The sequence below is a fragment of the Pinus tabuliformis genome, chromosome 9, assembly GCF_031772625.1.
Source record: "Pinus tabuliformis cultivar Carrire ecotype Pingquan chromosome 9, CPIR1, whole genome shotgun sequence".
In the NCBI taxonomy this organism is placed as follows: Eukaryota; Viridiplantae; Streptophyta; class Pinopsida; order Pinales; family Pinaceae; genus Pinus; species Pinus tabuliformis.
The window spans coordinates 1,326,308,952-1,326,336,576 of NC_142307.1; positions in this window are offsets into that span (position 1 = coordinate 1,326,308,952).

Here is a 27,625-nt window from a genome sequence, read left to right on the forward strand (position 1 = left end):
TTCACCGTTGATCTCATTCCTTCAGATCCAACGGTTATTGCGTCACCCGCTCGTCAACTAGCTTGGTTAATCTCCACTATTGATCAATCCCACTCGATCCAACGGCTATCACGCAATCTAGCGTGAAATATTGCATGACCGATATCAGGTCAAGAGCGCGCAAGAAAAGTGTTTTTCTCTGTCCATCGTGTGCTACTTGTCAACCGCTAAGGTTGATCGCATGAATTTTCCAAATACCATTTATGACCTTTTGAGCGTGCGAGATATTGCTTACCACTTGCGAATACTACCCCACGTTCATTACCACGTGGCTTCATCTGATCTCTTCATTTCTTAAATTTATTTTGGGCGACTTAATCCTAGCTGTCTATCTCCCTCACTATCGTTCGTTGATCTAATTGATCCAACGATTGTGCTTCGCTACTACATTCTTCTGCATCTCACTGTGTAATAGTCTTCTCGCTTCTCTCTCTGTGTATTTATTCTTGCCTTACGGTCTTCAATTGTTCTGATCCCAATCTTCAACTCCGTTACTTCACTCCTTCGCACCTTTACGCTTCCTTCGTAAATCCTTAGGTTTTTAGGAAACCTTGCAGTTATACCTTCACTGTAACATTAAAGGTTTTCTCCAATACTGTCTGTGGGCAATCCCATAACACTCCTCTCTGTATTTCGTCTCTCCCATATTCTTTTCGAATTCCCTGCACACATATGTTATGTAAATACCCTGACTCACACACAAATTATCATTCGATTACTCAATCCACACTTGCATAATTCAGAATTAACTTTGTGTGTATATATAAACAAATAATTACATAATGAGTCTCTCTCTCTCTCTGGCCTGATTTTCTAATCAGTGGCCTTTTCCTTTCCTGCCCGTAGGCTTACAATCAAACCCTATCTAACTCACTAGCTAACTAACTCCTAGCTAGCTAACCCTCTTCTATGCCTTTTAGGCTTACATTTATACAAAAGGTTCTGTAACCCATTTCCTGGTTCAGATCCTTAATCTGCTCATCAAGTCCTAAAATATCTCAATGATCCCTTGAGGATCTCAACAACTTAACTAAATCCTAAGGATTCTCTTTAATCCCCAAAATCATGAAACCAATTCCTAATCTAGGATTTACAATATTTCAAAATCTCTCAATCCTCACTAATCACTCATCATCACTCGTGTTCTCCTACATTCAGTAACATTTACAAATATGCCTCACAATACTTAATTAATCCCTATTCTAGTTTCTCTCATTAAAATCACTCAAAACCTTAATAATTACATTAATTTAATACTCAGGAAACCAACTTCCTTTAAACACAAGACCCCCTATGTCTACTAAAATAGAATGAAATTTCTGAGGTGGATGCTCCTGCATCACGTGTGGAGGATTCAAGGAACTTGAAACTCAAAAAGGGAGACACTCAATTCTAAAAAAGGGAGAAATTACGTTTAAATTAAAAGGCATACTGAAGAATCAAGTCTTTCAGACTCTTCACATTTGCTCATTACGAAGGAATACATAACCTTCATAACTAGAGAATTGTTTGATGTAAATTATTGAGAGAAAAAAAATAGAGTCTATTACTAAGGAGAATAGTAATAGAAGATTTCCTAAAACTTTTAGCAAAGTTATTTTCTGCACTTTTAAAACTCAAAGGAACAATTACAGGAAGGGATGTTACTATCTTTCTTTCTCCTACTCAAGATGAGAGTTGTGTTAGTGGTGAATGTGCTAACCAATTAGTGGTTCCTGATTCGAATATAATTGAAACAATAGATTTTTTTCTCCTACCGCAAGATACAACTACTTGTGGGATCTGAAAGTGAAAAAACTCCCGCGAGGAGCGATGGAGGCGTTTTAGTCTAGGGTTTCAGAAGAATGCGCCGCCGCGGCCCCTGGAGCCCTGCTCTGCTCTGGAGCGGCTAGAAGCCGGACTGTTGGAGACTCAAAGCTTGAGGCATACCTCTGGTACTGGGCCGGTTTCTCCGATGGGAAAGATTTCAAGGATCCAAACTACAGCAAAAAGAGATCGGTGTGTTACGCCCAACGCTGGGCGCAGGACGATTATCTCAGGGCGGCACTAGCCTTTCAACCGGAGGTTTTTACCCTAAATCAACCGATCCTTACCCTGACTTGCTCGGATGCGCCCCTCTTCGCGATCGCATGGCACAGGTCTGGCAGATCTGTCAATGGGAAACAGAGGCGTATGGTTTCCATGTTCCATTTCGATAAGAAGTGGATCCGATATGCCGATATAGGGTGGTTTTTTACTGACATGGTTGAAGATCAAGTAGGGCTTGGGAGTATGAACCTGGACCCTCGATGTGTTAAGTTTTTTCTGCTCTCTGCTGCGCAGATCTGGGATCTTATCTTTCCGCCGCATTGTTTTGACAGAGGTTTCACAGATTACATCAAGCAAACGAGAGATAGTCCCGATATGGAGACTGGCTCATCAGATCGGGTCAATTATAATAGATCTGGGGTGGATCTATCAGATCTGGCCAGATCCAGGCAGAAGCAATATGGAGATCCATCAGATCCAGAACACAAATCTGAAAAACGGGACTTGATCAAGGCAGACACAGTGGATCTGAAGCAAATTTTTATCAGATCGATGGAAGGCAGACACGTTTGTGTGCGGATCTGGGAACGGATGAGTGTTCTGGAGTTAAAAGAAGAGATCCAAGACAAATTAGGAATTCCAGCTGCATTACAAGCCCTATTATTTTCAGGGCTCTGCTTGTAGGATCAACAATCGCTCCAGCATTACAGGATTGCAAAGGACTCAACTATAATCCTCAAATACCGATTACGAGGTGGATCTAAGGGAGCTACCTCAAAACCCACAGGTACCTATCGAGATGCAGCTAAAGGGAAAGAACCTCCAAAGGGGAAAGAATCCATAGCCGCCAATGTACCTCCAGGGAAGTATATCGTGGATCAAGTGCCAGAGAACCCCTCCATCTCTATGGATTTACCAGAGGTAAAGTACATTTTCACAGATCTACAAAAAAATGTTGTTATTTGTAGATTTAACGGTTTCTGGCCCAAAACTGATGCACTGTACCAATGGATTTACATGACCTGGACAAAAAATTTCCAAATCCACCTTTGCTCTAAGGGTTTCTTCATAGTAACTTTTCTTGTAGAAGAAGAAAAGGAAAAAATCCTCAATGAAGGGCCATGGTTCTGGGGCAATGCAGGACTGTTTGTTACTCCTTGGTTCCCGGAGTTTGACGCTAGCACCATGGTGGTATCAAGGATGCCAGTATGGGTAAGGCTGCATAATCTCCCGATACACTTCTGGCACTCCAAGGCTCTATTTATTATAGGGAATACCCTTGGAAGAATTTTAAAGATTGATAAAGAGAGACACATAAAGGGAATCTTTACCTTTGCTAGAATATGTGTCGAGGTAGATCTTAGCCAAGGATTACCTGAAAGCATCATTCTGAACTTCAACAACACTCAGTGGAAACAACCTTTGGACTATGAGAATACAGCTTTCAGATGCAGGGGATGTCAACAAACAGGTCATCTGTTCAATGCATGCAAAAGCCTCAACAAGAGCAGACCACAACAAAGGAAGCCCAAAGGATGGCAGAACATAGATGATGTCGCAAAGAAGAGAGCCGAGGAAAAGAGAGCCCCTTCGATATCAGACGAAGAAGAAACAGAAGCAGAAGAGGATGATACCATCATAGAGGAAGCTGAAATAGGGAATCAGAAGGAAAACACATCAGACAACAAGGCTCCACAATTGCATCCAAATCAGGCAGAGAACCACCAAAATCAGGCAGAGATGATAAGCGTGGATCAAAGCATGGGAGGCATGAAACGGCACCACCACTCAGATACCTCAGATTCAGACAAAGAAACAGGCCCACAGAATCCAGAAACACAGTTAGTCATTGCCTCGATCGAGTCCACTCAAGGAGAATGGCGCAAGGTCGAAAAGAAAAAGGGGAGAAAAACTTGAAGCGTGAGTTCACTCATTGCCGGAATTCAGTTTTTCTTCCTCTTTTCTTGTTTTCTTCTCTCTTTCCTTCTTATTTTCTATTCTTTGTGCACGTTAGCCTACTAACGATGCGTGGGGTGCAAATCACTCGAGCCCATGGGGCTGCATACGGAATGCTTCAATGCATATGCAAGTGTAACTTTTCATTAATTCTTAATAAAAAGTTACCGTTTTTTCTTCGGAAAAAAATAATAACAATAGATAGGGATGAAAAACAATATGACATAATAAATTTGCAATTAAGTATTGGAGACTATACTTTTGTATCACAATTCATGATTAAATATTTATTTTGTGATGATAGTGGAATTATTTTGGATTCACTGTGGATGGAATCACTAGGGCCCTTTGTATTAAATACGAATAGTAAGTTTTCAATGTTTCCCTATAACAAGAAGATGTTGACATTTAAGGACATTACAATGAAGTCAGAATCGATAATACCTTTACTAGAATACTTCAAAAATATACCGAATGTGATGCTTCAAGAAAATCAAAAGTCAATATCAAGGATGCAAAAATAATTTCACAAAGTTATCTCAAATAAAAGCGAATATATTTCTCACTTAAAAGATCATGGTTAAAAATTACTTGCACAAGTCAAGAAGTCCAAGGCTATGAAGAAGTTAATGGAAAATAGAATAGAACAACTTATCTAGACAAAAGCATCAAAGTATTAGATAAGGATGTCCAAGTTGAGGAGAAGGGAAAAAATACATATCCCATTAATCCTATGACCCAAAAGATGTCAATCCAATTGAAGTAAATACATTCTCAGATATTGCAATACGAACGATAGAAATTCCAATGGTACCTACTAATAAAAGCTCAACAATAAATATTGCAATAATAACGCATAGAGAAAATAAAATTCCAGAAGCAAAGCAACGAAATACTACTAAGACACCTTATCAACATCCTAATCACAAGAGAAAATACATTATTCAGTCAGAGTATCATCATCAACTAGAAGGGAGATTATTAACATATCTTCTGAATAATATTGATACCAACATTATCAAGTATTATGATAAAAATTCATCTTGGGAAGCCTATAAGAACAATGTTCCAAAAAGGATTGAATTAGGTTGGTCAAAGCATATTACAGTTCAACAAATTTTCTCTGTGATAGAAGTTCATATCATCTAGTATTATCAACCATGGCAAATTAAGATCATGCAAAGACATTGCAATTGGAAATGTAGATATAAAATCATTTCCATCCATATGCTTTGAGGACAAAGAATTTATGAAGGGGAAGGAAATGTTATGAACATGCATATAGAATAATACAAATACAAATAATATAAATAATAAATAATATTATAATAAAAAATAATAATTATAAAAGGGTGTGTCTCAAAATGACATTACTCCTTACAAAAGGGTACTCCTACCTAATATTTATATGCAACCCATCAATATATTAAATCATATCACTTAAACATTTTATATAAAATATAATTTATCCTATGAGGGATATTCAAATATTTTAAATATAATTGTGTGATAACAAACCTTGTTCATAATAGTAACTTAACAACTTGTTCAACGAGATAAGCACCTTGATTTTATTGGCCCATCCATAAATGTCTTCATCCAAGTCCTTGGAGTTCAAAAAATCAAGTTCACCTTTTACTTTTATAGAAGAGGAGGATGTTTCTCTCAGGTTTTGGTTTGGGGTGGATGCTTCTTTAGATATTCTTTGGTAAGTTTTCCCTTTGAATCTCTCAAAATACATTTGTTAGATCTCCTCAGGGGAAGGAATCCTCTCAAACATATGGGTGATCTATCTACTTCAATCTCATTTTCTTGTGGTTCTAGTTCCCTAAATCATCCACCAATCACTGGAAATGAAGATAAGGTTCATGTATCTGGGAGACTAGGCCCCTCAATATCCTGCACTTTCCAAGCTTTCACAAATATAACACAAGTGACCTCTTCATGGAATGACTCATAGACCCTACAAAAATTAGAATGCAATTATCCTAAAGCATTCATGGATTATAATTAGTTAGGTTTTTTTTTGCCCTGAAAAGGAGCCTTGTAAATTCCTTTTAGTGGAAAGGTATATTGTGGAGGAAAATATTGCTTACCCCTTTCTAATCAAATATTTTATGGTGTGCTAACTTGATATTAATTCCTTATGGGATTGGGTCATATATAGTTAAAACTTTTTAAGTTGTTGAGTGAGATGGGATCATTAGAATTACTAGGATTTGAAGTTGAGGATTTATTTTTACATTCATATTTATTTCTTGATTTAGTGGCAATCATCATGTCAGGTCTACCAACTAATGCCCAATTTTTATCAATTCCTTTAGCATTTTCTTGTTATAAGTTAAATAATAAAGCAATGGAACACATAAAATATTGCAAAAATACAAACACAGAAAAACATAAATAAGAGAGACATAGATATACACGGTTCACCCAATTTGGGCTACGTCGATCAAGAAACAGCCAGTTCTTCCTTTTCTATTATCCAATAAAATGTTGGAATACAACCTCCAACAAATACATTGTAACTTCCTCTTGCCTCTCACACAATCTCCTCTCTTCTTCTCACACAGAATAATGCATAGTCACAATACAATTCCCTCATATAAACCGAGGGTTTCCTTCTAGGGAAAAAAACCTAATTGAACGTTACTTCTACCATCATATATTTTACCAAATGAACGACCTAGATTGACTACAAAATTAAAACATTTTACACGGTAATTTTATCTCTAATTTTTCCTTTGGGGGTGTTTCCCATGAACCCCCGCTAGGGCAAGGGCTCCAAAGAATTGTTGTCACCCCCCATAGACTCCCCTAGTGGAGGGGACAAGCCCCACCACACCCACCCCCCCCCCCCCCCATCAAGGACTGGGATCCAAACATGGCTAAAATAGAAAACCTCTGAAAAATCAGGAAGATAATCAGGCTCCACACCCAACAATCTCCCACTTGGAGATTAATTATATCAACTTCGTTGTTTCTTCACTTACTGGACAATGCTTCCACTTGGACCTGGTTGTTTCTCATCTTCACCATCATACTTGAAGACAATTTGAAACTGAGCAGAAACTCAATTTATCCCTGGTTACAACCTTTGTTAACATATTTGCAGGATTTTGGCTAGTGTGTATCTTTTCCAGCTTCAATTGTCCATCTTCCAATACTAACCCTATGAAATGGTACCTGACCTGTATATGTTTAGTCTTGGATTGAAATATTGATTTCTTTGCAAGATGAATGACAATATGGATGTCACTGTATAATCTTCCAATCTTTTGCTTCTTCCCCAATTCATCCATAATCCTTTGTAACCAAACCATTTCTTTACTAACCTTTATAGTAGCAACATACCCTGCTTTCGTTGTTGAAATTGCAACAATGTTTTGCATTTTTTAAATCCAACTGACAATTATTCCACCTACAATAAACACATACCCTATGGTGATCCTCATGTTATCTTTATCACCTGCCATATCTGCATCGACATATCCCTATAGAACAATGTTTGAACCCCCAAAACACAATACTTGATTAGTGGTACCTCTCAAATACCTTAGAATCCACTTCACTGCCATTGAATTCTCTTTTCCTGGATTGTTCATATACTTGTTCACAACTCCCATTGCATGTGCAATATCAGGCCTTATGCATACCATCGCATACATTAATCTTCCAACTACTGATGTGTATGTAACTTTAGACATATAATCCATTTCTTCCTGGGTCTTGGGACACATCTCCTTACTTAGTTTGAAATGACTAGCCAAAGGTGTACTAACTAGTTTTGCATTTAGTGTATTAAGTCTTTCCAACACCTTTTCTATGTACTCAATCTGAGACAATGTTAACTTGTGATTTTTTTGTCTCTAGTTATTCTCATACCAAGGATTTGCTTTACAGCACCCAAATCCTTCATCGCAAATGAATTTTCCAATTTTCTTTTGAGCACAGTTATTTCCTGCATGTTAAACCCTGCAACAAGAATTTAATCTACATACAATAGCAATATATATAGTTGTCATAATTTTATTTCTTAATATAAACACAGTGGTCAGAGTGACATCTAGTATAACCTTTTTAATGAGAAATTTTTCGACGTAAATCACATGAAATTTCATTTGTCGATGCGTTTCGAACCAACAAGTGTGGTTCATCGTCAGGACAAGTTGAAGAATCAAATCCAGCTTAGCATATTAAATAGTAAGAGTAGAACACCCAACGGCTATATTTCTTAATGGCTATTTTGACCAAAGGCTAAATTTGACCGGGAAATAGTTAGTTTAAGGGCACGACCTTTATTTTAATAATTAAGTCAATTCCAATGAATATTAAATTGATAGTTAGTCATATATTTATTAAAATAAAGGTTAAAGGGACTTAAAATAGATAAATTATAAAATAAATTAATTTAAATTAATAGTTAGTTTAAAAATTATTAAATATATAAATAATTAGTTAAAGTTAAAGGGTTATTTTATGAACTTATAATTCGAAATAAATATTAAAATAAATTAAATATAAAATAAAATCAATTTAAATTATAAAAATTAATAAATACGTCGATTAAATTGATAGTTAGTTATATACTTACCAAAATAATATTATAAAATAAATTAATTTAAATTAATAGTTAGTTTAAAAAATTATTAAATATATAAATAATTAGTTATATTTATTATTAAAAAGTTAAAAGGTTATTTTATGAACTTATAATTCGAAATATATATATATATTAAAACAAATTAATTATAAAATAAATTCAATTTAAATTATAGAAATTAAAGGGTTAGAAAGAATATTATTATTAATATTTATATTTATATTATTATTATTATTATTATTATTATTATGATTAGCATGTTATCCTAGATCATTCAATTAATTTTATTAATAAAGTCGAGAACCTATAACCTAAGTAAATAAAATAACCCTGAAGAGCGACTAAGAGGCGAGGGCAGGGACCCAACAGCTAAAGATTAACCATAACTAATATAATAAAACGAAACAACTCATCAAAGATAAACGGCCAAAGAGAGAAGGATACTAGAAAACAAGGGGAAGATTAGACCAAGAACCAGCTAAAAAGGAGGGAGGGGAGGAAGGGAAGAAAACGACTAGGAAGAGAGGGCTGGGATCCAGCAACTACTAATCTTCCATCTGTCCTCTCTATTGAGATTGTTCGGTCTTTTTTCAATCTCAAGGGCTTCTCTAAATTTGCGGTGATGGAACTGCGAAACTTTAGCAATAACACTCGCCTCCTCTATACAAACATGATGTTTGGTACTCTCCGCATGCTTAGTATAACCTTGTTCAAACATAAACCTGTCAAATTTTATATACCATTGACTTAGAGCCTGTTTTAAGCCATACAATATCTTCTTCAACTTGCACACTAATTTCTCCTTCCCTTTGACCTCATACCCTTATGGTTGTTGAATATAGATCTCTTCCTCCAAATCCCATGGAGAAAGGTTGTCTTTACATCTAACTATTCAAGGTGAAAATATTCTACTACCACTAGACTTAAAATAGTTATGATTGAAGTCATATTAACATCAAGATAAAATATTTCATCAAATTACATACCTTTCTTTTGTGCAAACCCCTTCACAACGAGTCTAGACTTATACCTTTGTTTTCCTCTATCTTCTTCCTTCAACCTGTATACCCATTTATTCTACAATGTTGTTTTACCTGCAGGAAACCTGACTAAGTCCCAAGGTTGGTTATGTACCAAGGATTCCATCTCTTCTTTCATGGATTGCTCCCACTTCTTTATGGTTTCCACCTGCATTACTCCTTCATATCCTTCTGATTCACTAGATACAGTGAAAAATACGTAATATAATGAAGGAGAGTATCGTTCAGGGGGTCTACTTAACCTGGTAGATCTTCTAATAACACTAGCAGGAGTTTGAGGTGCATGTTGTTGTTGTTGTTGATGTTGTTTCTCATTATGATTTCATTTCACCTTTGTCTTTATTTTTCTTGTGATCTCATCAAGCACTGCATATTTTTTGTTTTCCTTGTCTTGTTTCTTTTCGTGCAACTGATCTTTGTACAAGACCCCTTCATTGAATACCACATCTCTACTCCTGATGATTTTAAGGTTTTCATGATCATATAAGCGATAGCCAAAACAATTAACAGATATCCAATGAAGGTACACTTCTTTGATTTTTCCTCAAGCTTTGTTCTTTTTTCTTTAGTAATGTGGATAAATGCTTCACAACCAAAAGTCTTTAGAAATGAGTAGTCTACCTTATTACATGTCCATGCATTTTCTGAAATACCACCATAAAAGGAACTTGAAAGCCCTTTGTTTATTAATAAACAAAAATATCTACAACATCTACCCAAAATTGTAAGGGTAACCCTGCATGTAATCTCATACACCTTGCATGCTCCATAATTGTCTTGTTAATCCTTTTTGACACACCATTTTCTTGTGGTGTTCCTAGAACTATCTCCTCTCTATGAATTCCATGGTCTGAACATTAATTATCAAACTCCTTGTTGCAATATTCACCTATATTATCTGATTTGGGAAACTTAAACTTATTTATTATCTCATTCTCAACCAAAGCTTTCCATATCTTAAAAATATCAAAGACATCAAATTTATTTCAAATACAATATACAAAGGTTTTTCTAGTTGCATCATCAATAAAAGTAACATAACAGTGAAAGCCATCAAGAGATGATACCTGAGTAGGTCCCCATACATCTGTATGCATAAGCTCTAATTTTTCACTCTTCTTTTCTTTCCCAACTCTGAGAAATCCAACTCTCTTCTATTTTCCATAAACACAATTCTCACATAAATCCAAATCAACATGCTTAAAACCTAGCAACAAATTTCTTGAGTGAATAATCTGCATTCCCTTCTCAGTCATGTGCCTGAGCCTATGATTCCATATCGTTGTATCTTCTCCTGTGGAGGTTAAAGCATTAGCAGAATTAGAAATGCCATTGCATAAATACAATGTACCGACCTTGTCTCCTTTTGTTATTACTTGGGCTCCTTTAGTGACCTTCCAAGTTTTGTCTGTAAAGGTAGTTACATAGCCTTCACCTCCCAACTGCCCTGTTGAAATTAGTTTTTTCTCTATATATGGAACATGCGTTACCTCCTTCAATAGCCAATGGTTTCCATTCTGTTGCTTTATAAATACCTTACCCATTCCAATGATTTTACAGGGTTTATCATCACCCAAACAAACTTGTCCAAAATCTCCTTGAACATAATCCTACAAATGTTTCCTATCAGGTGTGGCATGGAATGAAGCCCTTGAATCTACCACCTAGGCATCAATGACATTTTCTAATGAAATATTCAAAGCATCTTGCAACACATCACTTGTTACATTTGCTTCATGGTTTTTCTCTTAATGTCCATCTCCTTCTTTTCCCTTCGAGATTTATAGTCTTTCTTTAGGTGTCCTTTCTTCCCGCATTTCCACCACACTATCCTTGATCTAGATTTGGATCTACCTTTCCTTGACTTACTGCAATGTCCCAAGCTCTTTCCTCTCTCTAGTTTTCTTCCCCTAGTCTCTGCACTCAAAGCATTACATGTTGTCTCACCTGAGCTTTTCCATCGCATTTCCTTGCTAAGGATAGTACCAACAACATCATCAAACTTTAAAGTACTAGATCTAGATACTGAATTATTGATATCCATGACTAATCTATTCCAACTTTCTGACAATGATTATAGAAACAATAGAGCCCTAACTTCATTATCAAAACATAACTGGTTGGTAACCGTGTTAAATTCATTTAAATGATCATAAACAGATTCACCTTCTAACATTTTAATTTTAACAAGTGCTTCATAAGAAATACATGTTTTGAGGCCAAGGGTTTTTCATAAAGGTTAGCTAATACCTTCATTAGACCCTTTGTTATCATTTCCTTTGAAATGTTGAAGACCACCAATGCTACCAAACACAACTGTATTGTTTCTAGTCCCTTTAAGTCGTGAATATCCTATTCTTTGTCCATCATACACATCAACTTGTTTAATTTTCCACTCAATGATAGGTAAAGATCTTTCTAATACAAATAATCCTCCATTTTCATCTTCCATAGCTATTAATTTTGGTCATTGAATTTCTCAACCCTAAACCTACCATCTTCCACCATTGCTCCCACTCGAGCCAAGAACCCTTCTTTCTTGTGAGTTTATTAGCCAAATAGATCTTCAGCTCTGATACCAATTGTTAGAAATTGAATAACAGACTAATGAAACACATAAAATATTGCAGAAAAACAAACATATAAAAGCATAAATAAGAGAGACACATATATACGTGCTTCACGCAATTTGGGTTACGTCCATAGAGAATAACCAGTCGTTCCTTTTCTATTATCCAACAAAATGTAGGGATACAACCTATATCAAATTTGTTGTAACCTCCTCTTTGCTATCATGCATTCTCCTCTCTTCTTCTCACACAGAATAATGCATAGCTGCAATACAATTCCCTCATATAAACCGAGTGTTGCCTTCTAGGGAGAAAAACCATAAGTTAACATAACTTCTACTATTAGATATTCTGACTAATGAACAACCTATATTGACTACGAAATGATAGTATTTTACAAGGAAATTTTATCTATAATTTTTTCTTTGAGGGCGCTTCCCCCGAACCCCGTTATAGGAGGGCTCTAAATAATTGCTTCCCCCCCCCCCAGACCCCTCTGGCAATGCTCCTAGTGGAGAGGCAAGCCCCCCCACCCCCATCATGGATTGGGATCCAAACGTGGTTGAAACGGAAAACCTTTAAACAATCAGGAAGGAACGTGGTTGACCTCATTAATATTATCTGGTTTATATTGATTGAGAAAGAAAGCAATTTTTCCTTGAAAAGCATGAAGATAGTAATTTAAGATTGCTTGATTAGGTTTGTGCATGTGTGGGATTTCTTGAGCTACCTTGTCAAATCATATATTAAACTCTATTGATATATTTTCTCCTAATTTTAGTTAGTGTATTAACAAGAAACAAACCTATTTATTTTTATCCTATTGTTCAAAGAATTATATATCCTTCTCAAAAATAAAAGAAAACCACTATCGAAGAATTAATCCATATAATATTGAAAACCACTTAAATGCATCACTACTCAATGCAAGGGCATAACATTTAATTGTAGTATCAACATGAACAACTCACATTGTATTCAATCTCTTATTAAATATTTCCCATAATTCTTTTGTAGATTGTGAATGATCTCCTTTAAAATTGGGTAACTCGTTTAAAGAATTGGGGAAATCATGAGGTTGACCAGGTATGTTAAAAAAATCAAAGCGTTTATACAATTTGGTCAGCCATGGAGTAGCCATTATATTATTGTTTGATTCTTGTTCAACAAATAAATCTCTAGGTGTAAGAAGTGTGTCTAAATATGCAATATGGTTTAATTCCCTAGCTTTAGTCCTATGATTTCTTCTTGATAATATAATTTAGGTTTGGGAACAACAAGTTGTGTACCTTGGTTTTATGAACTTGTATTGTACCTTCTTGAAGTATTGAGTTCAACTAGAGTATCCATATGAGATCTTGGAACTTAGTATTATATAATAAAATATCATCAAAGTATAAATACAATAAATAAAATGCTTACCAAGGGTTGTTGTCATATACAACTAGGTTGAATGACCCTCTCCTTGGTAACGACGCTGAAAAATGTTACTTATGTAATTAGCATTGTTTCAAATATCCATGCAACCTACTAGGATAGGCGCACACTAGGTGGGGCCCATTGTCAACTCAGCCCAAACCGCCACTCTTTAATCCCACAAAGGCTAAAAGAGAATTTCTAATTAGTACCTTACCCAACCAAGTGAAGACCATTTCCTTCTTTGGGTAAAAGGATGAGGTGGAGGAGTTGATTATTTGTTATCATATTGTTTCTTTGTGTGTAAATAAGCAACATAAACATAAAAATCGCAAAATTCTACACTCAAAGGTACAAGATATAGCATATAAATATTCAAACTTAAGTGTACAAAAAATACACTAACTAATTTTAAGGTTATTTCTTATTTTAGAGTAGTGGTTAAAGGGGTCTTAGTACAAATTTTCTCACTTCCTTGTAACTGCAAATTGTAAACTCTATACTAGAGTAGAAGGACAACAACCAAATTCACTTTTAAAGGCCACCCAATTAGTGCCAATGCACTCTAGATCAAATATCTAGGGTTGGTGAAGCTAGGAAGGGTTAGATTAACATTAATAGATCGCTCACAAGCCTTTGGATAATAACAATTTGCAATTTCCAACAAGATGGAAATTTAATTTCCAAATTCCTAGGATCAAATCCATCACGGTACTATGCCTAGAACAATTCCAATAATAAATTTAAGAAAAGTTTGGAAGTACATTTTGTTTGAAACTCGACTTTGTATTACTGCTTTGAAACATTACATTGGATAGGTCATTATGTTAGTGGCCTCCTTGATGGGAAACCAACCAATACCACATATTGAGTTTCTTCAAATTGAAAGTGTTTCTTCTAATAAGATTTAAAGACAAAATGAAAGAGTAGTTAGGGTTCCTACTATTAAACCATGAGTTACAAACATTACAAAAGTTTTGGCTCTTGTTGGGATGGGGTCCCAGGGGTAGAAGTGAATTAATTTAGTCATTTTTGTAAATAATTTGTAAAGAATGTAAAGTCTCCGCAAAATATGGATGCGTAGCGCGTAGCTAGTCAAGATTCGCAGGGGTCTTGGCCCCTTGTTTGGGTAAGTGATAAGGGTTTTGAAGACTCACCCATGAGCCGGGGGCCATGGTATTGTATTAGAAAGACTATAAATAGATGAGTCTTAGTGAATGATAAGGATAAGAATAGAAGTATGAATGAATGAATGATGTTGTAAGGGTTTGATAGACAAGAAGGTTTGTTCCTGTAAGTAAGTGAAGGAAAGGCTCCGCAGCTGAGTGCGCGGAGGCCTGGAAGAGTCCACAACTGAGTGCGTGGACCCCTGCAGCTGAGTGCGCAGGGTAGTTGAAGTCTGTACTGGAAAGATTCTGATTAATAAAGATTGATTTTGGGTTGGAAATACTTGCATCTATCTGTTTAATTGTTATGTCACTTTCACTGTTGTTTTTGTAATTCAATGTGTTTTCTCCGTGTGAATCGGGTTAATTGAACATGTTTATGCTTAACAAGATGATTAAATGATATTCGCAAAGATCTAAATCTATTTTGGGTTAGTTTTGGATAAGGAAGATAGGTCTGCGCGACGACAGATCTAGATCTCAGAAGCCCTAGAAGACCTGTTCAGTTGCGTGAAAGTAGTAGACATATCCTGTTAGGGCCTGATTAACGCAATTGGTTGGTCCCGCGAAGAATTGAAGGTATTTAGGGATGAATTAGGAGTTTTAACTCTATCAGAAGGTTAGATCTACACAGAAGCAGATCTAAGGCACTGAAAGACATCACACTAGTCTCTGGATGTAGAAACTTGGTTCTTGCATCCCCCAATACTGCTTCGGGTGAGACTGCGACCTGCGCTACGCAGGTTGCTGCCAAAAGGGCCAGCAGTGTAGGGTTTTGTTGGTTGGCACAACTAACTCCGAACCTGGGTAAGGACCCCTCAGCCAATAGTTCTATTCTCCAAATCTTGTTAGACATTGCCAAAAATAAAATAAAAATATTATTCATATTGACTAGAATATAATGGAAAACTATGGCATGAATTTGTATGAACAGGAGGCCACAAAGCCTCTATCCACCTAGGAATCATTAGTTAGGAACCATGAGCCTCTATCTAGCAAAGAACTACGAGCCACCATCTAGCAAGGAACTACATATGGCCAATCCGCGAGGAAGAAAAAACCATGAACCATTGATGAGCCTCGAGCTACAAACCTACATTTACGCACAAACCATAAGATATAAATCCACCCTAAATAAAGGCCATGAATCCTTTGCTTTGAACCATAGATCAGTGAGGTTGCACAAGTGACAGTCCAGTGGTTGACAATGAGCCCTGAGCCATGAAGGCACCTGAAAGCAAGGCTAGTCGGTCTCGTCCATACCACCCGTGAAGTCACATGAACTCGTCATCTACCTACCATGAAGAAGCATATTACTATGTTCCAAAACCACCAATGTCAACACATGGGCTGGAGTAAACCAATAACCTGAGGTTGCAAGCACCATGTTCCATAATTATTGAGCATTTTGAGCCGCTTGAATTTTGGAATCCAAGCCCACCATCCCAACTTTGCGCTCGAGAGGTACTCAACTAATTGAGGAGGATAAATACTTTGAATGTTTTGATAAACTCCCTAAGTCTTAACCAACCAGAAGAAGATACAACCAAGCCAGAGACAACTAATCCTTAAAGCTCCATGAATCTGCATAATTAAAGTCTGTGGATGGTGATAAAACAAATGACACTATGAAATGGTTGCACCATGATCGTGAATTTAGGTGTCTGATTTAGAGTCCCAAACCAACCTGCAAATAAAGGAGGCTAAGGGTGGCCAAATGCAAAACCAAGAATGAGGCAAACATTTCTAGCGTCGAGAGAACTAGAATATGCTCAAGAGCATGCCAATTATGGAGTGCGAAGAGAGGATAAACGTGATAGGCGTGACAAATCTACATTGATAGAACATAAATAATCTTTGTCTCTAATGAACACAGAGCAAGACAAGACCTTGGTAACAGAAATATGCCATAGAGAGGACATTTTTTCATAATGATGCCACTTTCGTTTGAACCAGGAAGAAACCACTGTAAACCATCATTTGTCACCATTATTTTCCCACAAGCCAATCCAGGTTTACTATATGATTCCCAAGGCTAAACTTGTGCAAGCATCATGTATTGGATATAACAAGCATGTCAATGAATTAAATAGATGACCAAGTGTTTGTCATTCTCGCCCAATCTTGATCGCCAACCCACAAATGTCAAGTCTTGGCACCCGTCGTGGGGGAAGGATGGAAGTACTTATTATTTGGCTCTATAATAGCAAGATAAACAATATATTTCAATATAAAACTAATATATTTAGTCCCAAGTGAAGATACTTAGCTATATGATGTTGGGAACCTCTAAAAGATTGCAAATCTATAGTGTTTCGCAATCGATGTTGTGCATGTTGTGCACGAATAAAGGAAGTTCTCTTAACCTTGACTTTGTGATATTTGGTAATTGTGTTGTGATTATGATTATGTTGAAGTATATATAGGTATATATGTATGTATGTATTTATGTATATCGTTGTCTGATAGGGTCATTAGGGATCATGATTACTTTATGCTAATGTTTATATGTATGTATGTATGTCATTGTCTAACAGGATTGTCAGGGATCATGCTTCTGGCGGAATGATTGCTTGTGCAGGTGAATGGCATAAAGAGGTTCAGGCTCTTATGAAGAACCAAGTGGGAAGAGTATCCCTGGAAGATTTATGAGGTTAGTATCATGTGGATAAGTTTTGATATTATGTGCTTATATTATGCCTATGTTTAAGTTATGGCAGGCGATGTTGAAGGATACATCAGCAGAATGAAAGCAGTGTAATCTTTGACATGTTGGGACAAGCGTGGATAATGGAAAGACATTGGAAGCAAGGTTGCTTAGTAGAGACAGTGTGGTCGTTGGATGCACAGTACTACTATTGTGTACATGTTGTACAGGTGGTGTTGTGTACATGTTGTGTAGGTGGTGTTATGTATATGTGGTGTTGTGTGCATGTGTTGGTGTGTACATGTTGTACATGTGGTGTTGTGTACACACCGTGCAAGTGGTGTTGTGTACATGTGGTGTTGTGTACACATTGTACAAGTGGTGATGCGTACATGTGGTGTTGTGTACACATTATGCAAGGGGTGTTGTGTACACGTTGTGCAGGTGGTGTTGTGTACATGTGGTATTATGTAAATGTCGTACATGTTATGTTGTGTATATGTGGTACTGTGTTACAGGTATTGTGTAGTCATTGTGTTGTGACGTGTATTCGTTGTATTGTACATTGTGTACATATATGTATTATGTTGTACACCAGGTGTAGGTGTATTTGTTGTGGTGTACACCAGGTGTAGGTGTAGGTGTATGTGTTGTGTTGTACACTGGGGATAAGTGTATGTGTGGTGTTGTACACAGGGTGTAGGTGTATGTGTGGTGTTGTACAATGGGTGTAGGTGTATGTGTTGTGTTGTACACCGAGTGTAGGTGTATGTGTGGTTTTATACACCAGGTATAGGTGTATGTTTGTGTTGTACATTGTGTATGTGCATGTGTTGTACAATGAGATGGGATAGGTAGGTATGGGACTGTCTGGGCCCTTATTGTGGATATTGAGGATAGAGGCGGTTTAGTCTTTGGATGCCCTTGTTGCTGATATTGAGGGTTGAGGCAATTTAGTCTTTGGATGCCCTCGTTGTTGATGTTGAGAGTTGAGGTGGTTTAGTCTCTGGATGCCCTTGTTGAAATTGAGGGTTGAGGTAGTTTAGTCTCTAGATTCCCTTGTTACTGATAATGAGGGAGGACGCGATTTAGTATTTGGATTCCCTTGTTGCTTTGAAGAGAAGAGAAGGAACTAGGTGCTTGCTGGGTTTGGAAAACCAAACTATTGTGTATACATGATTGAAAAGAAGAGAAGGCATTAGGTGCTTATCGGGTTTGGAAAACCAAACATGTGTGTATACATGGTTAAGGAGAAGAGAAGGCACTAGGTGCTTGTCGAGTTCGGCAACCAACTCAATGTGTGTACAGAAAGGATAAAGAATAAAGGCAGAAGCAAAAGAACCATTTGAATGATCAGTATTAGTATTTTGTTTCAATTTTTTATTATTCATGTGATATATGATTCTTATTTATGATGGTTGCATGTGATTTATGATTATGATTTTTGATGGTTGTTGATCAAGTGATCAATTTTTTTCTCAAAAATGTAAGTACCCAAAAAGTCTTGAAACTGGTGTCAAGTCGAAGTGCTCTTCGTTTTGCATCCAACAACGTTCATTTCACCTCAATCAGACACTGTATGCTCCAGGTATCACGTTTTGGTCATTTTCCCAAACAGGTAAAGTTTGAGAAGGTCTATTGACTCGGTTGACCTTACTACTGAGTCAGCAGGGTGATTGTGCAAGGTACAAGCTAATGAGAGGCTGCCAAGCGTCATACTCTGGTTCGTTGGTATTTGGATCCTTTTGATTGGTTCATACTGGTGTGTGGTGGACCAATGAAGTTGTGCCACGTGGCCCAGTCATGGGCTGCCACGTGACACCCAGACAAAGACCAAAATTTTGTTATGGGTTTGGGTGTTGCCCGAGAGGTTCGAACATGGGACCTCCCATCCAACAACAGATCACCTTACCAATAAGTCAAGCAGTGGTTCTTAATAACCATAGAAACGAAATGTTATTTAAAATTTATGTTGGTGCCCATCGAAGGAAGGGGTCAGGCTACCAACCCCGACCACGGTCGCATGAATCCATATGACCCTCAGCGCAACAATGGAGAGGGGGCTCAAAATCTTAGCCTGGCCCCTCGTCACACCTGCATCCAAAAGACCCTCGGCAGAGTTTTAAAGGCGCTATGATGGAAGGGCACTTGGTAATAGCCCTAGCCTGTGAGCATATGCTCTACCAAATGACCACAGCTCTAGGTAGAAGGCTCTTGCAGAAGGGCGCTCTAAAAAGGGGGCCAACCCTAGGTCCTTTGGACCATCCACATGACCAACGCTAAAGTTTAAGGGGTCAAGGGAAAAGGGCGGGCGGTTAGCCCAACCCTTGGACCCGTGGCACCCATAAGACCACAACCTCGAGTTTAGGGGCTATGCCAACGGGGAAGGGCATTAAGGCCCAGCCCTTGGCCCCATGTGACCTATATGACCATGAATTTGGAGTTGAGGGGTTAGAGGAAAATTTAATGATCCTACAAAATGCACCGGCAAAGGGTGAATTTGTCGCTCGGTTAGTGGAATTTGGGGCAGAATTGTAGGACCGTTAGACAGATGGTCTGATTTGTAGGATGATTAATAGTAAAACTCATATGGGAGCTTAGGAGCCATATATTTTGGATTTTTTTGCCAAATTGAGTTCATAAATAGTCCACTTAGGGGTTTTTGGATGTTCTGAATTCATTGGTGACCTCTAATTTTTTATTTGAGCATATCTAAGGAGTCTTTTGTAGGTTTGAGACAAAAGGTGTATGGATCAATTAGGGTTTGGAAGCAGTTTTGGAAGGTGTATGAGCATGGAGAAAGCCTTGTAGGGGTTTTCTCACCTTCATAAGTCTACTATAGCAGTTGTTACTTGCAGGGTTCAGCTCAGGTTCAATTTTCTCATTATGTTATGTTGAGGGAAGTTTTGTTTATGTGCTTCAATGTGGAATTAAAGTGCTCACGTGCTCATTTTATCTCATTTTAGTTGGAGTATGACACCTTTATAAGAGATGATTTGTGTTGATGTTGTTTGTGAGAGTTCTTTGTAGGAGAAAATTACCTTGTAGGGGTAATAGCCACATGTTTCCATCAACAAACATTTATGTACTCCATTTTTCTACTGAATATATGAGTGGTCTAGCTATGTTGGCAGGCCTGGAGATGTAGCCTAGGAGGGGTGAACTTCGTCAACAAATATTTTGTTATCTCTTCATTATGCTTGCATGAGTTATGTGTTGTTATGTTGCTTATGTTAAGTTACATGTGAAGACTAATTCATGACTTGAAGAGACATTGGAAAAACCTATTTGTTTCAAGACCCATTTTACCTTGCAAAGTGTCAACATGGTCCTATTTTTTTATTTTGTTTGATTTTGGAAAAGAGGAAGAAAACACCTACTCCAATTTCAGATCATTTGGTATCAGAGCACCAATTGACCAAGTTGCAAGAATGGGCAGCAAAAAGAGTCTCCAAGAGCTAGAGGAGTAGAATTTGGCTCTTCATATGGAGAACATAGAGTTGAGAAGGATGCTAGAGATGGTTGAAGAGGAGAAGAGGCACATGCGACTTCAGTTGCAGCATGTGTTTGAAGAACAAGTTGTTGAAAGTTCTACTCCTGTACCAGCAAGAGAAACCTCCAGAATGAAGCTAGTATGTGGTCATGGTTCAAATAGTGGTTTTGGACCATATGTGGAAGATGATGCATGTGCATTTTACAAACATCTTCAAGAAGCACACCATATGCTAGTGGATAAGAGTGGGTGGCTAGAGTCATTTGCAATATCATTGTCGTCATCATCAGAAGCTGAAAAGATGAATGACAAGTTTAAGGAGGTAATTAGCATTTCAAGTACCATTCCTTTTGTTTATGTGCATAACACCTCTTTTGCAACGTTTGAGCAACATACCAAAGGCATAGGTATGAATTTTCTTTCCAAGATGGGTTATGAAGGTGGAGGCCTCAGCATAAATGGCCAAGGTATTACCAATCCAATTATGGTTGAGGAGAGACCGAAGTATCAGGGATTGGGATATGGTCAAAGGGAGTTTGGAGAATGCTCCAAACGGCTTGAGGCACATCAACCATCTAAGGATGAGATGTCACCACCTTGTGACAATGTTCATTCATCTCCCAAGCGAGATGAATGCTTGAAGGGACCTTGCATGGCATCATCCACTCCACTTCGTCAAAGTTACAGCCCTAGAGACAGGTATAACTCTCATGGGTGTTTTCCAATGCATGGTAATTTTGAATACTTGTGGAATAAGTACCCTTGTACTTTTTGTGATGCATTTGACCATTGTGTGGCTATATGTGAGCAACGTATGATAATGGTTAAAAGAATGAATCAAATTCTAGGCATCAAGCATAATGACTCTCCTTCGCATGAGAGAACTTCTATGTCAGAAAACAAGAGAAAGTTCTTTTGTACCCATTGCAAGATGCATGGGCATGGCACTGAACGATGTTGGAAGTTACATCCAGAGCTTCGTTCAAAGAAAGGAAAATAGATTGTGAAACATAATGCAAGGGAAACAAGAGGTGGAAAATAGGACTCGCAACAATCCTAAGCAAACTCTAAGGAAAAGATGATGCAAGAAGAGAACCCATAAGCCTAGGAGAGGAAAAGTTTTGGTAGACTTATTGTAAAGTTTCTTTGTAAAAATTTGAATTACTTCTTGTTGTTTACCTGTTTAGGTACTTTTGTAAAGTGAAAATCATTGTAACTATGTTCAACAAGTAGATGTTTATTATTGATGTATGTATTGGCTTATTTATAGTCCACATGTTCAAGGACTTTTGTGAATGTACAAGATTGTCGTTCAAAGTTGTCTACAAGTTTTTCATGTGTTCACTGATACAAGTATTCGATATGAAGCTTGTGTGAATAGAATCTTTGTTTTCAGTATTTTACAAGATGGCTTTTTTTTGTAGGCAAGGTCGATTATATCATGGAAAATTTTGCAACAATGTATTTTTTACGTACAAGCTCAGCTTGAAGACGTTAAAGCAAGTTTACGTTGCTTTTGAATTCCAAGATGGAGTCAAGTTTGTCTTCAACAATTTAACTTAAAGATGAAGTGTTTTTGAGTCATGTAAAGATGAGTTTAAAGAAAATGCTCAGATTCCACTCATAAGTATTTTGTTCTTTCATTAGAGATAAGAATGTTTCTCAATTCTTAACAAGACATTAGGTCTTCACGAAGAAGATAGGTGAAGTGTTGTGATTGGGGCTTGAAGGGAACCAATTGAAAAGTAAGCATTTTGGATTAAGTTTTTGGGTGTTTTTGAGTTTTAGCCTCATTATATTAACTAGGGAAGTAAATTTTTGGAGTCCAAAATTTCCTAGTGCGAAGGTGTGATCAGGTGATAAATTTTTTGATCAAAAATGAAAGTGCCTAGAAAATCTTGAAACCAGCGTCAAGTTGAAGTTCTTGTTGTTCTGAATCCAACGACATTTGTTTCACCTCAATCTTACACTATATGCTCCAAATATCGTGTTCTGATCATTTTCCCAAATAGGTAAAATTTGAGCAAGTCTGTTGACTGGGTTGACCATACTGCTGCGTCAGCAGGGTGATTGTGCAAGGTACAAGCCAATGAGTGGTTGCCAAGTGTCATCCTCTAGTTCATTGGTAGTTGGGTGATTTTTATTGGTTCGTATTGATGTGTGGTGGACTAATGAAGTGGTGCCATGTGACCCAGTCATGGGCTACCATGTGGCACCCCAACAAAGGCCAAAATTTTGTTATGGGTCTGGGTGTGGCCTGAGAGGTTCAAACACAGGATCTCCCTTCCAACAATAGAGTGTCTTACCAATAGGCCGAGCAGTGGTTTTTGATAACCATAGAACCGATATGTTATTTAAACAATATGTTGGCGCCCATCAAAGGAAGGGGTCGAGTTACCAACCCTGACACCTGGTCGCATGAATCCATATGATTCTTGGCGCAACAGTGGAGAGGGAACTCAGAAACTTAGCTCGGCCCCTGGTCACACCTACATCCAAATGACCCTTGACGGAGTTTAAAAGGCATTACAGTGGAAGGGCGATGGTAATAGCCCAGACCTGTGGGCATATGCTCTGCGAAATAACCACAGCTCCATGTCAAAGGTGCTTGCGGAAGGGTGCTCCGGCAAGGGGGCTAGCCCTAGGTCCTTTGGACTATCCACATGACTAGCACAAAAGTTTAAGGGGCCCGACGGGAAGGGCGGATGGTTGGCTAAGCCCTTGGACCTGTGGCACCCCTAAGACCACGACCCCGAGTTTAGGATCTAGGTCGACGGGGAAGGGCATTAAGGCCCAGCCCTCGGCCCCATGTGGCCTATATGACCATGATTTTTGGAGTTGAGTGGTCATATGCAAATTTAATGATCCTACAAAATGCACCGACATAGGGTGAATTTGTCGCTCGGTTAGCGAAATTCAGGGCAGAATTGTATGACCATTAGACAGATGGTCTAATTTGTAGGATGATTAACAGTAAAACCCATATGGGAGCTTGGGAGCCATATCTTTTTGAGTTTTTGGCCAAATTGAGATCAGAAAGAGTCGACTTAGGGATTTTTCGATGTTCTGAATCCATTGGTGACCTCTAATTTCCAATTTGAGCACATCTAAGGAGCCTTTTTGCAAGTTTGAGACAAAAGGTGTGTGGATTAATCAGGGTTTGAAGGCAGTTATGGAAGGTGTATGAGAATGGAGAAGGCCTTGCATAGGTTTTCTCACATTCAGAAGTCTACTGCAGTAGTTGTTACTTGCAGGGTTTAGCTCAGGTTCACTTTTCTCATTATGTTATGTCGAGGGAAGTTTTGTTTATGTACTTCAATGTGGAATTGAAGTGCTCACATGCTCATTTTAGCTCATTTCAGTTGGAGTATGACATATTTGTAGGAGATGCTTTGTGTTGTTGTTGTTTGTGAGAGTTATTTGCAGGAGAACATTACCTTGTATGGGTAATAGCCACATGTTTCCATCAACAAACATTTATGTACTCCATTTTTCTACTGAATATATGAGACATCTAACTATGTTGGCAGACCCGAAGATGTAGCCGACGAGGCTTGAACTTCGTCAACCAATATTTTGTTATCTTTTCATTATGCCTGCATGAGTTATGTTTTGTTATGTTGCTTATGTTAAATTATATGTGAAGACTAATTCATGACTTGAAGAGACATTGAAAAAACCTGTTTGTTTCAAGACCCATTTTACCTTGCAAAGCGTCAACATGGTCCTATTTTTTTTATTTATTTTTTTATTCTGGAAAAGAGGAAGAAAACACCTACTCCAATTCAAATCAGTTGCATGTGATTTATGACTCTTATTTATGATGCTATGTTTTGAAGTAACCAAATGTGATAAGTTTATAAATGATGATTTGGTCAAACAACTAGTTGACTTGTTAAGACAGGAAGTAAACATAAATGCAAGTGTACCTTGTTGACAAGTTACCAGTGAGGTATGACTTAAATTTAGTTCAATTCCTTTTTAGTCTAATGGAAATTATGTGCTTGGTACAAGAAAGTAGGGAAATGCCCAGTTTGGGTGGTTGAAACTGACTGGAAGAATTAGCAACAACAACAAAAAGGAATTGGAACAAGTGGTAATATGTTGGTAAAGCACTTTAGGAGTAGGGCCATTGTGGAACACTAATACCCAATAGTCTCCATTGATTTCCATGAGCATGTTATGACTGGTACGATGGTTTTGAGGTAGGTATATGCCTTGGTGTTCAGACCTTCCGATGCGAGGAAACCTTGCCAAGGGATGGATTTCCCGAGGGACAGTGTAGCAGAGAAGGGAAGGTCAGGGAATGAACTTGTTTTGTTCATTAGCATTGTCAGATAGAATCAAAAGCACATTGGGAGTGTGCCCTGGAACAATGATTCGGTAATTGTTCGTTGAGAGAACAAGTAGTGCAAGGATCATAGAGTTGGACATTGGATGCAAGTTTGACTTTAGCGGTGGATTATGGACTTCCTCGGAAGGAGGTGAATCCTGGTACTACTTTTGAAGGTGGAGGCGTGAGCCTCTAGATTCCCTTGTTGACTAATGCAGGCATCTTATCCTTTTATTTATTGGTTAAAGAAAATGTGCATATGTGTGTATTATTGTAAATAATTTATCGAGTTATGGTTATAAAGCTCCATAGACAATATGATTGTTTGTTGGTTGAAGAAAATGTGTACAAGTATATGTGGTTGTGATTGTAAATATTTGAATGAGTTGTGTTATAAAGATCCACTAAATGGCATGTTGTCAAGTTTTGAGTAGTGGTTATTATAAATATTGCAACGAGTTGTGTTATAAAGCTCCATGGGCAGTGTTTTGTTTTCAGCGGTTTGATGGTCATAGGTGTCATTGGACATCGAGAACGATCTTCCCCCAAGGGGGAGGGGTTTGTAACAATCCCTGGTTGATTTTCCATGTAAAAAATATAAGACAAAGGTCATGGAACACGTATTCTAAGTTGAATTTTGGGTAGAGAACTATAGTAGGCATCATTTTTTGTTTATTAATGGCTAAGGAAATTGGCAAAGGCATTGAAAACGAAAGAGACACTAATTGGCATTTTTTTATGAAAATAAAGGAAAATAGGATAAAAGGAAGGTGAAGAGACACATATTTGCATGTTAAGGAAATTAAAGGAGAAATGAAGGAAAATGAAGAAAATAGTGGCCTCAATGATAGAAAGGCTTCTGAAGATCAATTCATAGTCTTTTGTTAGTCTGTTTTTGGAGCACTCTTCTATTCTCTCATAATCATGCACTCTTAGAGTATTTTTGGAGTATTCTTGCAGCACTTTGACATACATTGGATTTGGAAAAAGAAGGCAAGGGAACAGGTGAATCAACAACTACAACTGGATTGCTTTGCGGGTAACAGGCTGCATGTGTGATTTCCTTGCCTATTTATGGATGCATGGTATATGCAAGTGATTTTTTTGGTTATGTGCTCTCGTTGGCATGGATATTTTGTTGGATTGACAGTAGTTTTAGCCTTTGCCTTGTCATTTCCTGGATACTCATGGTGTTGTGGGTTTCTTCTACTTGTTGTTTTCTAATTGGTGCTCATAATTTTGTATGGTTGTGGGTTGGAACAAACACTCTGGAAGCCCTGTAATAGCTTGGGTTGAGTTACTAGTCTCAGAGACTAGGTTGGGACAAACGCTCTAGGGCCCTTGGTGGGTTGAGTTACTAGTCCCTGGAGCCAGGTTAGACAAACACTCTGGAGACCTGGAAGGTTGTGGATTGAGTTACTAGTTCCTAAAGCACTAGACAGCTTGGGTAGAGACTGATCTAGTTGGTGTTAATAATGTTCGACCATAGAGGTGGAATCATTGTGGTTGATGGTTGAGGTGGTTTGGCCTATATAAGCCCTACTTTGGTTTTATATTGGTTATTACATGAAATCCCACATTATTGCTTGGAATATGGCACGACGGTGATTGGTTGAAAGAGAGATTTGGTTCATCCCAATTTATGATCGGGTGGTTTGTGGAAGGCCTTGACTTGGTTGGTATTTTCAAATCTTAATATGAGAGATTTTCCTATTGTAATCTATCAGCATTTGTAGTATTATATTGGTGATATTGTGGTTGATTTTCCATGGTTTCTATGTTGGTTATTTTTCAGTTATATGTTGGTTATATGATGTGTATTATCTATGGCTCTTGTCATGAATTATTTAGTTATTGATTTGTTGATGAATGTATGGACTAATAAGTGTTGTTGCCGCTATGTGGAGAGGGAATAGAGCCTTCTTGATGAGTCTCATACTTTTATGATCAGATATGCATTCATGTCCTGTAGCTTACATGTTTGCCATGTGTGTCTAGTATTTTCTAGGCAGCCTAGGTCAAGTTCTTGATTTGAGTTTGAATATTTAGCTTTTTCCTCATGTCAATAATGATTCTAGAAAGTCTTAGACAATTTGGGGCAATGATTTGGAGGCTAGCCTAGAATTGTGGTTCAGATCTAGGGACCATCCCTCTGAACTGGAAATTTGTGGCTATAACTACATGGAAGTAGTGTCATGTGTGTGGTTGGAGCCCTATAACTACACCCTTGTAGGTTGGTGCATGTGGTTGGGTTGCTAAGTCAAAGAAAATTAGCCCCAACTTAGGGTTTGGTCACCTGGGGTGGTTCTTTGGCCCCTGAGTGTCCTGTAAGCT